This window comes from Varroa destructor, unplaced genomic scaffold, assembly GCF_002443255.2.
Source record: "Varroa destructor unplaced genomic scaffold, Vdes_3.0 BEIS01000004.1, whole genome shotgun sequence".
NCBI lineage: Eukaryota > Metazoa > Arthropoda > Arachnida > Mesostigmata > Varroidae > Varroa > Varroa destructor.
The window spans coordinates 88,951-104,273 of record NW_019211457.1 but is presented as its reverse complement, the minus strand read 5'-3'; the positions used below and the strand labels follow the sequence as shown (position 1 = coordinate 104,273).

The following is a 15,323-nucleotide window of genomic DNA, read 5'->3' as shown; positions in this document are numbered from 1 at the left end:
AGGTATAACGTGTGCGGCCACCGTTCTCATTGCACACATCATCATCATCATCTGTGACTTATTTGTCAAACACAGTTTGCACACTATATGCTACCGTTAGATAACATCATCGGCTCTAAGGTCGTATTAGACTTTATTGCTAGCCATTGAAGGCGTGAGGTACATGGACTCGGCCAACATGACAACCTCAATCTAAGCTCCTGTCGGACATAGTCGTTTCAATATAGTGAGTAGATCTGTCTTATCACTGTTAGCTCGCTATAAATCCTGTAATCTAATGAACGCCAACAACGAATGCAGAATGTGCTTGCCTAACCGTATCAGTTACCCCCGCAAAAGGAGCGAAAAATTAAGACCCAAGAATCGATGAGCCTTTGATGACAAAAGGATCACTCAACGTGACTAAGGTAGAGGTGCATAATGCGTACACATTTGAATACATTGCCATGCTAAACATGCGTTGCTGGTTGACATTTCAGCCTCGACAAATGCTTGTAATCACATCGTTTTATAAGCTTATTGGAAAAAAACACAGATCCAGCAAGACTATGTAATCTCGAGCCTCTAGTTGAGGCCAGTCCCTGATCCTATACCGAAGAAATGGATCTGAGGACTTCTTCACACAATAATATTAGCGAAAGATGGTAGAAGTACGATTAAGGTTGTAAAACCTGCGTAATTCGTTTAAGACAAAGAGAAATAAAACGTACGCGGCGTACGCACGTACATATATATATATATATATATATATATGTATATATAACGCGGTTTTCAATTCAACCTAAAATCACTCTTGGCACGTAGCAAACGGGATTAGCACGTCTCCATGATCGTCAAGTGTTATTAGGTGTGGCAGATAAACTAAAAATACGTGACGAGATGGGATCGTGGATTAAAATTAAAAAAGACCCACAGTTCGGTTTGTACTAAGGGGGATCATTGGCTGTTTCAACGACCATATGGTGTTGCGCAATACGATTGGGTTGATGATTGCTAAACACAAAACATTGCATATGCCATGACAGCAATAGTCTTTTAGAACGAACACGAGTCTAAGAAAAGCCAGCGTCTCGGACAATATGTTATCTTAACTGCCACATGGCAAATACAAATTTTTCTTTGGTCAAAAAATGTGGGTCGATAAAAATGTGCTATCCATTCCTTAACATTGAACCTATAGACATTCCTTTACTGTACCCATTAAAATAACCGGTCCTTGTAAAAAGTTACTGTTCCTTTAATTAAACGTAAATTTTATGGCCACATAATAACGTTTAAATGAGGTTATAACACTTAAATTTGTATAAAAATTTAGTAAATGGTCGAATTGATCGGTGGTGGTAGGTTTAGCGTTGTATGTGTCTGTCGCCTGAAATCACTTATGATCGGGGCAGAGTGAGAGGTAAGACAGAATTAAAGTAAGATTACCAATGCAAACTTTAAAGGGAAATAATAACAAATTATAAATAATATTTTTCTTCACAAAAGGAATAACTTCTTTTAAAGGTCTCACGAACAGTGAGCGCAAGTGTACAGTGATACTGATTTCTCCCAATCTTTTTAACTGTATATTTCAATAATTTCAGTCACTCAAGTAGTAGGATAATTTTTAGTATTTTCTCTTGAGTACGTTACCAACAAATCTGTAAATTAATTATTAATTAAAAAATTAATTACGATTAAAAACAAGAAAACAGGCTAAAAGGTTCAGATACTATTTTTTATCGTTTTTTTTTTCATTATTCTTTTTCATGGTCAGATCGCTAACGCATTCGGCCTGTCGCAAAGCATCCTAATAGAGCGACAACTGGGACAAACATCCTGCTCGATTTTATAATCCAATATCAGGTCAATGGCCCTTTGAACTATCAAAACAGGACCAGGCTATGTTCTGGTCTATTTGTGTCCTATATCAAGCGTACCCTTATCTCGCTCAGCTAAGCACGAAGTAGCATTATTTAACTTTATATTTAAACACGCCTGTTTGACCGCCTGCCCCGTTCAAATCCTTTGTGCTTGTTTCTGCACGGTTTATGCCTATCTGCATCGGCAGGGCATTGGTTACCCGTCTGTTAAATAAACAAAGCCACACGACCGATTCTTGTCTATCACTTACAGCGTCTCGCCTTCGTCTTAACGTTGAACTGATTATTCCTATCTGTAATCAGTTGTGCGTCTGCTTTTCAGGCTACAGTCTCTACTTAGTAACGCGAGTGTCGTAGGGGTTTGGTACTTTGACCTATCCACATTTTACAATTTAGGGGTCGCGGCCACCTAAATTGGATATTGGAAATGTTATGGGACTCTAACTGAATTGCTATCTTTTTCAAGGCGGAGTTTTGAACGTAAATGGCTAAAGGTGAATTACTTGTTCCGTTAGCAATAAGTTCTATTTGAATAGGGTACATCGATATTAAGGAACCGCCTGGGTTGGATTATTTTGGAACTATTCTGTTAACGCTGCATAAGGGCTTAGATAGAAATTAGGCCAGTGTTGAGATTAAAAATGGTACGAAAGTGCTACGGAGTTTTTGAATGTCACCGATCCTATCACAGTAGAGATCACTTTGTCTCTCAGATACGTTTTTACGTACTAAGTTTGGTTTAGAAGTCACAAAGCAACTATATAATATATTAGAAAACTTCAATTCTACCCGCAGTCTTTCATTATTTGTCTACAAATTGTATCATAATGATTTTCGTGATTGAATAGATCCCGTTCCAAAACGGTAGAATACCGCGGTGCAGTTCCGTACTGTCGGATGCGTACCCCATGAACTCGAGCACTCCTATTTTCTACCAGTACTAGCAGTTTAACTTTAAGGATTATGTACACGTTATAGTAAAGAAGATTAGAAAAAAAAAACGAAATCGCTAACAGTTTTTATCCTATTCAACCGCACATTTGCGTAGATCCACGGGAGCAGACTCAGTTTAGCCGAGTTTTTGCAAACCGACTTCTTTTGAAGACCACGCAAAACTCAGTGCTTTCAATTTCCTTTGAGCAGCAGTGTCCAGGTCTTCGACAGTTCCTCATCGAATGTGATTTATCGAAAGATATGAAAGGCATTTGGCGAGTACTGGATCTTCAACATTACCTCCGTAGCAGAACTTCTGCTGGCCATGATGCGTGTAGATAAGGAAAATTACAGCAGTAACAGTCAGCGCGGCCTTTCAGTCTTGGCTTACCCGAGTAAGTACCAAAAGGTACTACAATAACCGAGGAGACAATGATTTTCACTTGGCCTTGACTTCCTTTATCTGTCTGTCGCACATAAACGTGGTAGCCAGTTATGGAACTGTGGACAAAAAATTTCAATAACGAAGAAAGGAGAACGGCACCACGTTATTTGGGCTCAACGGAGAACAGTACAGAGCTAGACATATACACCTAGAGGCTAAAAATGGCGGCCAATCAGATTTCATTAGGTGTCAACGAACGTCTATTTGATGTTATTAATTTCTCAGATTTTTGGTTGCCCTAACTCATTAGCTAAGAACATTGACTGGCGCTTAAAACAGAACGTGAGTTTAGCTTTCCAAGTTGAACACTTTGATAACAAGCAGGTGTAATAAGATTATTAAAATTTGAGCAAATTTACACGCACATGGTATTTTTTAACACAGTTCAGTGATGACTGGGGCCCTTTCTCTTTTTCCTAGGGTCGTAACATACCGCTGTAGATTTTAATCGCGCATTACAAAGCCGCAAAAGATTGACGCCGTAGCTCCCTTACCTTAGAGACAAGGGAAGAGTGATGCAGATACTTTTTTTCATAGATTTACGTAAGAACACATGACTCCAAGAATACCTGCCCATCTGATGTAGGTGGCTATAGGATTGCAGAAGCTATTTTTTGGTGTTTTTCGATGTACTCTTATATATATATATATATATGCGCGGTATTTTATTGTTGTATGTTCTTGTTATCCTTTATCGATGGAGAGGAGACGTATGTATGTATGTGCTGCTACCACAGAGAACCTCTAGACAAAAAAAAAAAACACGAAACGATTGATACATACCCATTCAAGTTATTCCATAGCGAGCTAAGCGTCGACAGTCTTCAAAGTTCTCTATACACAAACGTGAGAACACCGTACTGTTGTACTGAACGAAAACAAAGAAAAGCCCCCGTCCTTAACTAACCGTACTGCTTATGGCTAAGTCTACAAATCTCGTATTTACCACCACTGACCTATTATTGGCTATCGCTTCAGAATTCGCTATACAGACAGTCTCATTACTAACCAAATAATGGTCAAATCATGACGCATGATAAGTCCTGCTTGATAGCAGAACACTGAAAAATCCTATTTCGACATACAGAAGTAAACGTTTTTACTTTTAGAGTAATATACTGTGTTGTCAAAATTATGATAGGAAGTTGCTAGTTCGTTGATATCATTTTGTTGCTACATTTTAATAGTTTTAAAAGAAAAAACACTTTTAAATACATGTTCAATTTACCATAATGTATGAGTGTACATGTGATCGATGTTCGCGAACAAACCAGTTGGGTCGTTAGATAAACTAGATAATATATGCAAATTTTAGGCTAACATCCGTCCGACTAGTTATGGTATGGAAAATGGTTCCTGAATAATCAGACGGTGCAGTTCGTATTTTCCAACCTTAAAAATTAGTTTTCTGAGTGAAAAATGCAATAGTATATGGCTGCATAGTAAAATGATGCTACAAGCTGTTTACGTTACGCTCTTTTTTCAACTGAAACCAATGTGAAAAGTACTAATCAATCGATGTCTTTTGACTAATACAACTCCGATATCCTCCTGCCTTTCAAAGATAGATAGACAAAAGCATAGGCGGCGCTTACATTCAATATAACACAGTAAGTATACTAGAAACGCATACCATACGGTCTCTCGTCATTTTCTAAATATAACGTCCATATTAGAGTAAGTATAGCGAGGAAATAGGCTACCTAGATGTGAGTAGATTTTCGCTAGCCACATGAATATAATGTAAAATAGGGAACTTCGTTTCGTGCTGGGAGCCTGATGATACGCCTAACAACGATATCGGACGTAGAACTCCAAATATGGAGGCAGATCAAATCAACTGCGAGTGACTCGCGTAAGTATTAATGTAAAAACATCTTCACATAAGATACGTATACATAAAGTTTATTGCTTGTTGAAAACTCTGAATAATTTCGGGTAATTTGAAGTTCGTTAACATTATGTTCCGCACTAAATACCACTGCATTAACGATTATGATAGTTCTGTCATCAAGTGCACCCTTCGCCGTCGGTCGACCGAATCCGCCGAAGCACCTACTCCGGGTTACTCGGCCAATGAGCCTACCTTCACTGACTCGATAGATTGCAGCTGTTTATCAAAATATGTGAACAGAATTCGATCCAATCTGTCCCCCTTCCTGTACCAGCCAGCGTCTATCAGCTGCATGAAAGCTCCAAAACGCTCCATATAGTTCTACTCCAGTGCACCAAAGCACCAGTATGCTAGTACATCTAACTAGGCTCCGTACGACGGTTGGCCTTAGCTAGCAAGGGGCTACGAGCGCTGGGTGATGGTTTATTAGTCTGACTCATTAATGGTCATGGGACGCCGATTCACAACGTGCAAGCTGCCACGAATGATCGACTGGATCCGTTTGTTTTATCCGATTACACGGAAGGCAGTTAATTTAGATCATTCCTGAAACAATCTTCGGTTGAAACAACAATGATTAACGGTAATTATTTTTAAGGCCAAAGCACCGCGTTCATCAAGCAGCGGCACGGATTTTTTGATTCGTCATTTCAGTTATTCGAGAAGGAAGTTCGCTAATACGTCCTGCTTTGTTCGGATCAATGTAATTACTAAGACGCAAAAAAAAAGATGATTGTTGACGTTTATTTGTTTTCTTTGCTTCACTTATTTCTTACGCAGGCCGGAATAATTAGCAGCCACGGTATCGTGTCGTCTTCAAGGAGATATACACACGGACCGTTTACGTGGTAACTGTACAACAACACAAGCCAACCGGATTCAACAATTCGCTCTAATCATTTCTTAATTCTTTCACACCAGGCACCACGTCCTTTGACACGCAGCTCCGAAGCTGCCTCGCTTGCTTCTCTATTTAATTTGGAGATTACCAAGTAAGGAAGTCGAAATTTGTTTAGGGATGGATGGAGCTGGTCTTCCAAAGCATAACGCTTATATATTCCAGAGGGTATCTTGCAGAAAGGATCTTCACAATCCCATGTTTTTCGATCACCGTTTGCCTGCTAAAAGCAGCTAAAATATGTCGCTGCATTTAATGTCGAAACAGTTTACTGATTATGCTAAACGAAGTCATCTTTAGATGAACCGCTCGTCCGCATGAATTCCGTCTCCGCCCATTTCCCTTTGTAACAGCTGTTACCAGTCCATTGGGCGTAAGGTACAGATTTTTTTCGCTTCAGCTTCTATGGAAAACAAATCGCAGGACGAAGATCACACACACACACACACACACACACACACACACACACACACACACACACACACACACACACACACACACACACACACACACACACACACACACACACACACACACACACACACACACACACACACACACACACACACACACACACACACACATACACACACACACACACACACAGAACAAATCTTTGCTCAAACCTTTGTCTCTAAATAGATCTTTGTCTGTCTTTGAAAATCTCTTACCAATATGTTGGAAACATCTTTTTCTTTACCCATCGCCAGACACTAGAAGCCATAAAGAGTTTGAAGCCGTACATGAAGAACATACGAGACGATCGAACGCTCCTCTCGAGCTACACAGAAATTCCCAGTTGGGTAAGCTTTGTAGAGTCATATTATAAATACGGCTCGAACAACTTTCAAGCCGACTATTTCATAGGTTACTTTACAATAGAGTGAACTGTACAGTAATGCTACGACGGTTCTGTTGTCATAGTAACAGCAGCGTCCGTCTCGAATGAGATAATAACACCGTATATGTTGAAAGAAGACCTTATCAAGTGAACCCAATGGATAATACGCGAAAAATGTTCATATCTGTATTGTGCTATTCAATTTCGAAGTAAATCCAGTTTTACATCCGGTATGCCATAAATAGACTGTAACACGAAGAGCAAATAAAATCCATTATTCCTATTATCCAATTGCTAAAGCGCTTAACCGTCCCTTTAAGAAGTCGCAGTTCACATGTATTATAACTCAGCACATTGCTAATATCATAAGTGCTTCACACCAAATAACAACCCATTTAGCAGATGACTATGGGTCACAACAGTATACAATAGAGCGAGGCGTTAACATCCCCACAAAAGCTCGGAGCTTCTAGTTTCAACGACGTACACGTCAATTGAAAGAACCTCACGAGCGAACGCTGCAATGATATCAAACTGCTAGCGCCTGACCCGAAGCCGTCTGCTCTGTTCCGTTACGAAGGCTGACGAACGATGTCGTTGTTCCTTTTTGCCGCATAACAGCCACCACGCCAACGTATGCCTTCCGGAGCATGGGTCGGGGCACAACATCCGGAAACCGAAGCTGCCAGACAGATAGGCACATATATGGGTCCACGGTCTGTCGCAAAAGCGAAACATGGCACCACGATCAGACACCAACAACCAAAACGACCGAAAAACAGTCGACGCGAATAACGGATAAAGGGATATGGAACGAAGCGTAGCCAGTCGCCAGTGAGACGGTAAAACTCCTGTAACGGAAACAACAGTAGTACAACTAACCGGCGAAGATAGACTCCTACCAGGGATAGCGTCGTGGCGAAAGTCAAGAGCAAAGGAGCATGGTACTCGATAAGGAACCCCACGGTGGAGCGGAAGAGCCGACCACTGTGGCCTTTTTCATAGGACACACGCAGTCCCCATGAAGCCGTTCCCACGCTGTGACGATGGCCGCTGGACGGTGGCCCGTGCTGGCATGCGAAAATGGGGCGTCAAAAAAATAAAACGAGAAGCTGTTCCGATAACGAAACGGTAATATATGTTACTGGGTAAAGAGACAGATGTGTTATACGAATTCTGTTAAGGTGAAAAATTCTAATTTTCCTATTTAAAATTTTGAAACTCGTTAATTATAACATGCTCTAACAATATGATATTTTATGTAGCCGAGTTGGTGTCATTTATTATTATTATTATTATTAATGTCGTTCCATATTTGTTTAGGTATTTAATATTCGGCAGTTGTCACTGAACATGCACGGCTGAAAAAACTGAAGTTAGCAAGAAGTAAATAAATTCAAAAAGATATAATCATCATAAACTAAAGCCATAGCATGTTGGTTTGGAAAACAGAAGTGTTCGTATCTATTATCCACCTATGCGGTGCCGCGCTAAGCATACAAAAACGAATGTCTATGGAGACTTCCTTTGCGTCTACGTATGACCAATTACTTACCGAGGGAAATAAAAGCCAGTAGGACTGCCGCGAAAGCTCGCTTGTCGCGAAGCTCGATAAGATTTTGGCTTTATGCTAAGAAAACTTCTTACGCCTCAGTTACAGTCTCGTTGTTTATACTGATCACAGATGGAACTCGGGACACGGTATTCTCTACCGTAAATTGCCCCACCTTAACATTGCCGTGATGAAAAGTACAAAAGAACGCCAACAATGAAGGAAGCACGACCTCCAAATTGTCTGCTCGATTACGGGGTAAATTACAGCCATATAAAGCTTTCTACCTTCTAGCCTCTAACTAATTAGAGGGAATTTTCTAATTTTTTTTGTACCTGTTCATCATTATTCAACAAGCAGGTAATAATTACTTTGTTGATTGAGATACTCACACACCAATGGAGCTTCGCCATCAGTTGTTGATCATGATTTGAAAATGACGCTAAATTTTGCCCGCTCACCTGTTTGAGTTAGCCGCGTGTAAATATTTGCAGCTTCAATTGACTCGATTTAAGCTTGCGTGAGCGTTTGTCACCCGACGGGAGAAAAGCAGAACCCGCCTACGCTCCTGCCTACGCCGATACGTTCACTAGACATTCACAGACAAATTTCCCTACTTGTGAACCGACGTAAATCCGCAGGTGACAGCAGAAGTCGAGTAGGAGGTATCTGCCTACAAGGCAACGGCTCATCAGTCATCTGGCCCGAACGTAGGCAGTCTCGACGAGGGCGGAGCTGGGTAGCCTCAAATGAATGACTTGGTCTCAGTATAGACCATTGACACTGTCGGGCATTCAATGCGGAACATTCGTACAGGTCAGAGATTAGTCGAACGTGGTACGGAGAGCCTTAAAAGAGCCTTATCAAATGAAATTTTAGAATAGAGCTTTTTGAATGAATAAACGTGTTAGATGTATCGACTACAAACGCATGTATATATATATATATATATATATATATATAGATATATATATATTATAGTGTAGCTTAGCACTACAAAGTAGAAGCAACTGATTTTATTCACATGTAACAATACAGTCAATAAGAGTATCCATATAATCGTAATAACGATTAAAACACTACAGGGAATCGTTCCTATCTACTGTTTCGTATTCAATGAAGGTGTGCGCATGTGCTTCTTCAAAGAAAAGCTTACGTCCCAAAACATGATCAAAATTTTCTATTTCTTAGCTGCGGCATCGAGTGGCGAAACACCTCGTCCAAACAAAGTAAATCGTCTTTCCGACTAGCAGGACCAACGGGATGTCCAATGCGCCTGAGTGATCCAGTGATGATCGCCTCTCAGCCGTTGAAAGCGCCAGGAATGTATTCAGAAATGCTTTCACATCTGATACAGCTCGACTTAGTGTTGGCTTTACTCAGTTGAATAGCACATCCTGCCATACATTAAAGCAGACACGGTGAAAGGCGTGCTCTAGAGCCCGCCTGATCTTGTCCTTTAACAGTCATCAATGAGCGAACGACAGAGACAGTATTACACAGCTGAATTTCAATGGACGACAATAGAGGTTTGTTTACGGGCATATTCTGCTAGATGCATCCATTCAACCGCATTTCAGCTTCGACTCGAAACAGTAACTTCCCCAATTCTTTTGAAGGTTTTTGATAAAGCGGTCATCAATAACTAATGGTTTCCCCGATTCCGTCAATTTTTCAGTCGCATTATAAGCAATGCGGTAAACAACTGGCAACGGATAGTGCTGCGTTTTCATTGAAATAGCCCCGATTCATTTTATTTAGTTAACACAGTATTCGAAATTATCATTTTGACGCTCTATATCTATTGCGAAACAGTCTGGCACACATAAAAGTGTGTGTCGTATATACTAAACAACGGCAAGCGCAGCTTCGGTTCTTTATGCAAAGCCTATCCTTCCAAGTCTGGACTTATCCGACACAATGACTTCACTATAGTTTGTAAGGACTTACACTATTCGTGTAGCCTTTGCTTGTTGCACGTTCGGCATCATTTGTACGTGCTAGTATTGGATTTACCGTGAAAGCATGGATAGAGCCTATGCAATTGCTTTCAGAAAAATTGCATAACCTCTCGCCTTGCGTAAAGCGTCAAAAACGCCTCGGGTACACAAGCAGATAGCAACCTTCTTCTTCTTCCCTCTGTTAAATTGGTACGCCATTTTGTTACACAGTACCCCCAGTAGTAGAGATCCCTCTTTTGTACTGCTCCCTGTACGAATTCCCGTTTACAATGTGTTCCACATCATCATGCCGAAACGCTATAGAAATACGAAATCTTAACTTTTCGTCACTTCTTCGTCATATTCGACTTCACTATGCCTCCAATTTCGCAACGTAACCATGATGATATGTGTAAGGACGGTCATAAAAGCATGAACGACCAGCTCTCATTTTTCGTCTTTTACATATATTTTGGGACGATATGATGCTCTCCTCCTCCCCTGTTTAGTCCAATCAGAAATCGAGCAGGACTTTCCCTTTTACGCAGATTCGTTTACCTTTCTGCACTGTGCAGGGTGATTCCGTAGACTCATTTCACACGACTCAGAGAGTTATCGTCCTGACCATAAATTAATCTCTGGGTAATGTCGGCCAGTGGTCCGTGATAAGCTCGCTTGTGTCATCGTCGGCAAGGCGTCATTACATATAACGGAAGCTATCTGTTTAGCCAGGTTACTATAATGGGCTCGGCTGTATGTGTCTGTCTGCGAGTAGTTCCATTGCATTTGTGCAAGCTTATTATTATCAGTTCTGTCGCCGATGAGTATAACAGCGTTTTCTGCTTCCTGCTTACGACTCGGATGGCGGTAGTATCTCATCTTGCCCCTGTCTGGGTGGATTAATTTTCATAGAAGTGGAATGAGGGGTAGATCCACTGATTAGCCAATTTACTAGCTAGTAATATAGTGGACCAGGCGAGATCTCTCTCGCTACACCCTGCGTCTGTTTGTCTCTCCGATAATTCCTTCCCTTGTTGTTATAATTCCCTCATAAAGGCGCGATGCTGCTTCCACCAGGTAAACAATGAAGATTAGGCAGACAAAGGTATGGACGAGCTAGAATAGGGAACTGGCTGGAGTATTACGAGATCTGCGCAATGCAACAATTGAAGATGCATACGTTGAGAGCTGAAGTAACAGCTTGGCTAAATGATATTTGTCAGTTATTTGTAGCGGATTGCGATGAAAGAAGATCTGATTATTCATTGGAGAGCTTGAGATGGAAACTTCGGATGTACGCTCGTTGTTTCTTGCTATTATAGTACGCGTCAGAGCATTACATGGGCTTTGCTATAGCTAGATGAATCTAGCAAAAGCTACTGTTGCTTGTGCTAGCCAGGAAATAAGAGAACAATCATGGCGTTCATGCTCCATCAGTTCCTTTTTATACATACAATAGTTCGATAAACACAAACAGTAGAGAATAAATGCTTCGGTTTTTCATGTCTGATACTTCCGTTAGCTATTCAGGTACTCCAGATGGCTCGCTTTTCCCAGCGCAGAAAAATATGGTCCTATGCGCCACTGGTTTCGAAGTCGTACGTCGGGTAGTTAAAGCGTTCAGCATTGCTTCAGACAGTTGATCCTTTTTAGGGTGAAGCGAAGTGTGATTACGCCCGACCTCACACTTAGGTCGGCAAAGGCATTACTACTGCTCCATCTCGAAAATCAATCATAAAGCCGTTCTTTATTTTGTTTTTTTATTTGGGATATTAAGGATTTGGTGCTTAACCGTAGTGTAATCTTTGCGTCTAAGGTACTTTTCATATGTATGGGGCTTCGACCCATTAAAGCTTCGGGTCTTTATAACTTGGGCCGTTATCGATTTCGAACCTAGACCACCTCTCTCTATTTTCCAAGTTTATATCTGGTATCGCCCTTAGGAACCTAAAGTATATGTAAATTTTGTGTAGTTATTCATTACCGTTGCACTATAATGAACAGACAGCACAAGTGTTGCAAAACTGATTTCTACACACGGTCTGTAGCCTAGATCACCTGAAATGACTTATACAACTAATTTAAGCGCCAGTTGCGTATGGCACGAGTTGCAGTTATTACGAAACGCTACCATCAATCGTTGGACCTGTTTAATACAGGTTACAGTAGGGACAGCCGATGGAACCCTTGGCTTACTACCTCTACTCTTTATATCGGTGTTGTTTCTTCTCTAACAAACCGATTATAATTGCCAACTTGGTAGGTTAGAGTAGTTTGCCCTAAGGGCAACGATGACCGGGTCACGTCCTCGCAACTCTGCATACAGGAATCGATCTTAGCCAACAAACCCAAAAGGTTTGCTAAATATGTAAAAAATCTGATGGATCTATCTAATCTTACGCGTGGATATTTCTACTAGGTAGAATTTTAGCTTTTCATGGGTTTGAACTCCATTTGATAGGATATAAATGGCAAATTTTAGATGTTCAAGTTAGAAAACAAAATAGTTGTTTTGATTAATCAGGTTGGTGACCGGTATATTTCGAAGGCCGTAGAACGGCGTCTCCCAACAAAACGATCATCAAGCAAATATGATCCTAATAGGTCATATGTTCGTGGATGTTGGTGGCTACGTCAATATATATGGACGTTTAAGCATAATGTTGGTGAGCTAGTAGAATGACATTACAATGCATATAATCCGACCTCCCCACTCACGGGGGCACAATAACCTTGCTTCTATCGACAACTGCACCATTTTGAATCAACAATCAAACGCTTTGCCCGCATTCTAGCCGGCAATGTATCGACAATAGTTATTGGTAAGGGACTATCGGCCTTTCTTATTCGGGTTGTTGTCTGCAAAGCCTATCCAGATTTAACTCTGGCCCCCTTCCAGGTACCACAGCAACGTCTTTAAGCCTCCTCGTTTTGTCGTTACTTCGATGCTATGTCGCTCCCCTTAACGCGTGATTCATACGCTTAGCATGCATTAGAAGAGCATTAGCTATGACGTGCGATCCAAAGGACCGTACAGGTCAGAATGTTTTCGAATGCTGTTCTCTTCGTAAAGCTTCTTTCTGTCCGGACATAACGTGGTGGTTTTCTTCCTATGCCCTTTCAGTTATTGAGAGACCCTAAGGATCGCACACGGGGTCCCGAACCTGGCCTTTGACTCTTTGCACGTCTTCGTTTTTAAATTATTGAGCACTATTTCAGACACTGCGGAACACAGGGGAACGATGTTGTTGGGAACCAGCTAAATGTAGACGGTAGAATATCGTTTACCTCCACCGGATGTGTAGCAAACATATATATATATATATATATATGTAGGAAGAGTGTCAAATACTGTATGTATGTCGCTAATAGCCAGTCACTCAGACAGGGAGAAAAGGCAGAGCAATATTTACAAGTGGCAAATAAAGACGGGACGAAATTGAGAAAGGACGATAGTTCTCGTCCTATTAATCAAAACAAGCGCAAAACTTTTCCAACACGCACTGACATCTACTTCTGAATAGCGCTGCTAGACGCGTCGAGGTAATTGTGGAAACAGCGCGAAGTGTGAAGCCTTGAAAATCTTTACTATGAAACAAACAAGTTACAGAATTACATCTACATGTTTCTATTTTTGTTGCTGATCGATATTCGTTACGTAGCTAATATGTTTAAAGGCCTTCCCTCTTTTGAGGTGCTTAAGCGGAAAAACGAATTTTAGCTCACACTTATTTTCCCCTAAAAATAATAATAATAATAATAAATAAATAATAGCACCAACTGCTTACATGCTTTAGTGAATGAGAAGTGCGCATTCCAATTATTAGGTCGTGGATTATCAGATAATACTGAATCTCATTTCAATATAAATTTTAAATATAAATAAACTAACTAAACAAATATCCTAATTTAGCCAGGTGCAACCTCTTGCGTGTCTTACATATATATATATATATATATATATATATATATATATATATATATATATAGTATTTCTGCCTAGATATCTTCAGAAATCTCTGGTCTTTGTGTAGTGGCTCTGATCGATTCACGCACAAAGGAAATAGCTCTGACGGACTCTAAAAGAGACAAAAATACGCTTATTTAATGAGTCGTTACTACTTTACTTCAATTGTTTTGGGGACGCCGGCTTTTATCAGAGCAATCTCAGCACCCTCCTGAGAGATCCCTTGAAACGTATCAAGACCGAGCTAATGAAAAGAAGCTTTACCAGGTGTTTTCGATAACGGTGCTCAGAGGTGGGGTTGTCTTTGGGGAACGGAATTAGCTAATAGATGTCGCTGGGTACTGGCCTGTTCCAGCAATACCTGGAATTACTATTACAGTTAAGTAAGGGGCTTGGTATTCAGCGTGTAAGTTTAAAGTTCATAACTATAATTTGTAAGGATATTTAGAATAATATTAAAAATATATATTTGCCTTGTCGAAACGAAGATTAATTTTCGTAGAGGCGAGACCTCTACCCTATAGCATCTGTTTATCAGGTCAAGCCAAAATAGCTGCAGTGGTTCCCGAGATTCTCCCAGACGAATGCATAGATCATTGTACACATATATATATACATATACACATATATGTATATATCTATATATATATATATATATAGATATATACATATATGTATATATATATATATACATATATGTGTATATATATGTATATATATATATATATATATAGAAAAAGACAACACAGTATTTCAAGTAAACTGCTAAATGATTTTTATTTATAAACTGAAAGACGAACTCAAGTATAGAAAAAATACATTTAGGACCTTGTTAGAGGCAGCTAATTAATTAATAAGAAGGCTTTTAATCAAGTTGTTTGCTTTAATCGGCTTTTACCATCCATCCGTAATATTTAGCGTTGCTCCGGTGACAATTTTCCTCAGGTCTGTTATCTACATAACAAATTTTCTTTTTACTAAGTGGCCT

General features: G+C 40.2%; 1 long non-coding RNA gene across 1 annotated transcript; it reads left to right on the top strand.

Annotated features, from left to right (window-relative positions):
- Positions 1-266: 266 nt before the first annotated feature.
- On the top strand, positions 267-14,163 carry LOC111249562 (uncharacterized). The gene is made up of 5 exons (XR_002672973.2): positions 267-407; positions 7,498-8,007; positions 8,561-8,686; positions 9,070-9,244; positions 13,493-14,163. It is a non-coding gene; the product is annotated as an uncharacterized LOC111249562 (long non-coding RNA).
- Positions 14,164-15,323: the final 1,160 nt, after the last annotated feature.